At 36.9% G+C, this 2429-nt stretch overlaps 1 pseudogene; it reads right to left on the bottom strand.

Annotated features, from left to right (window-relative positions):
- Nucleotides 1–793: 793 nt before the first annotated feature.
- LOC131681028 (ribosome biogenesis protein BOP1 homolog) lies at nt 794–1947 on the bottom strand (annotated as a pseudogene).
- Between the last annotated feature and the right edge of the window lie 482 nt (nt 1948–2429).

A 2429-nucleotide genomic window follows, 5' to 3' on the forward strand; every position in this document is an offset into this window, starting at 1 on the left:
TCCAACATTTGCTGAAAATGTTTTTATTTTGGGAATGTGTCGAGTTGCGACGAAAACGTTATAGAAATCATAAAAAGAAATCCACCTTCCAAAAGTAGGGGAATTTATGAAAAATGGCGTTTTCCGTTCCGCCAATTTCGCAGGTTTAGTATTTTCGATGAATTTTATAAACGTTAAACAGCACATCATTTGATAAAATAATTTTGGCGCTATATCCTCCAAGAAGTATTTATGGCGAATTTACTCTACAAACAAATTTAGTTGTAGACTTAATGTCTTCAGCAAAATTTTGGGAAGTGCTATTACAAACCACTTTGTTGAAGACATGAAAGCTCCATGTGTTCAAGGTATTAACATGTTTTAGGCTATTTATATTTAATTTTAAATTAAATTATTATGATTTTACTATTTATGGTAAATCTCTTCTATTGTTTATAAACGATAAAACTTACATTTTATCCAAAGCTTGAGTTTGAGAAGCTCACAATAGGAAGTTATTTTAGAAAAACTAGATTCAGGAACACTTCGTAAATATCATTTTATAACTCGATATACTCCCACTGATAGAATATATTCGTAAATCGCTACGAATTAGTTTCGTACTGACAATTTTCATAAAATGCAAGAATTTTTCGTACATATGATGAATCATTCGTAGTTCCATTGAAACACTTTTATTTTTTATTACGATTTTTTCGTGCAATCCACGAAACGACTTTCGTTGGCTTATTATAAAACGGCTTCATTAGGCAAACGAATTGTTCACTGTTATTTACGAAAGACTTAATAATATTTACGAGTACCATTCGTCAAACAGTCGCTTTCCCGAGGCCACTTCCACTAACTGTTCGGACACCAGGATACCACGAGCGAACGATGTCCCTCGTTTGAATAGTTTGAAGGAACGTGCTGTGAAGACTTCCCATACTGAAAAGAGAACGATAGGAATTGATAGCTGAGACCAGATTAAAGCGAACAAGATTACTTTCGACCGTCTGATCGTCTGAGCCAGTGACCAGATATTCTCCTTTCGGCACAATGCTAATGGAACGAATAATATCGGTATGCGGCTGTTAATCAAATTCTGCAGCGTTAGGAACGGTTGCAAATCCCTCGGAGATGGAAGTTTTGGAATTAGATATTACAACAAACAGTAACCCGAGTTTATTTACCACGATTACACAAATACAGATCCAAGCACCGTAAGAACCGTTCCCGGATGTATTTGCCGAATTAGGGAATTTCTCGGAGCGAATTGTACTTTTTAAGGGATATAACGCAATTTTCTTTTCCACGGTTCATCCCCGTGACTGTTCCATTCGGCCAGTTCTCATTCGTTAAATAAATAGTCCAGTTGTGGATTGTAGGACTCAGCATGTCCCAGTAGCGGTCTCTTCGGAACAACAACATCATCATGAATGCGACGCATTCCTTCCTTGATCGGTGTCCCAAACCATGTAGAACTTAGGGCCTTTGTTCAAAGCGGCTCGCCTTTCTACCTCGGCACGTGTTTTAATCCAACCCATCTTGAGTGCATGAACAAGGCCAAGGATTTTCAGCTTCTCCGATTTACTTGGCAAAAATGAACGCTTTTGATCCGTAATATTACGAATGGGCATACTTCTAGACAACTTCTGATGTGAACCACTCAATCCAGGGCTGCAAAGACTAATATTAGAAAATTCACTAACGAGCGATAATTTAAAAATTAACCTGATAATCGTCGTACTGATCATCCGGATTTCTCCCAGCCATAATACGCTTCATGAGCCGAACGTCTTCGTCAATCAGCACAATATTTTGACCAGTTTGTGGATTCTCAACTGTTCGCCAAAAGTTCGGATCTTCCATCTTTTTCAGGAAATAATCGATGGCATCAGTCTCCGGCAGTTTGATCAATTTGTTTGCATCTTAATCGTATCCAACGTGTTTATACTCATCGTATTTGAATTTGAAATTTTTTGAAAAACTGATTCTCCGTAATTTTAAAACATCAAAGATGGCGGCTTCGTAATTATGCCATTTGGACAGAAAGTTAGATTTTCACCAAATCCCCACCAAACCGAATTTCTGACTACGCCGCAGACTCCAAGTAAGTTGAAAAAAAAGTCGTTCTACACTCGTTCACAAGAAACTTCTTCGAATGCTGCCGATTTATTACAATACACTGAAGACCTCATTTATTTAGCCCCCGATTTTGTCAGTCACATATGAAAATATGTTTGATGGGCTCTAGCAGACAAACAAGGCTGAATTTGAGTTAATCCTTTCTTGACCATGTTTTCATTATCTTAAAGATGCAAATATGCAAAAATAAAACAAAAATCATTTTTTTCGATTTTAGCGCTAGAAGACTATATTAAATAATCAGAAATAGTTATTAGACTACATCAAGGGAGGGGAAGATTATTTTAGTCAATGTCCCCATT

This window comes from Topomyia yanbarensis, chromosome 2 (genome assembly GCF_030247195.1).
Source record: "Topomyia yanbarensis strain Yona2022 chromosome 2, ASM3024719v1, whole genome shotgun sequence".
Lineage (NCBI taxonomy): Eukaryota > Metazoa > Arthropoda > Insecta > Diptera > Culicidae > Topomyia > Topomyia yanbarensis.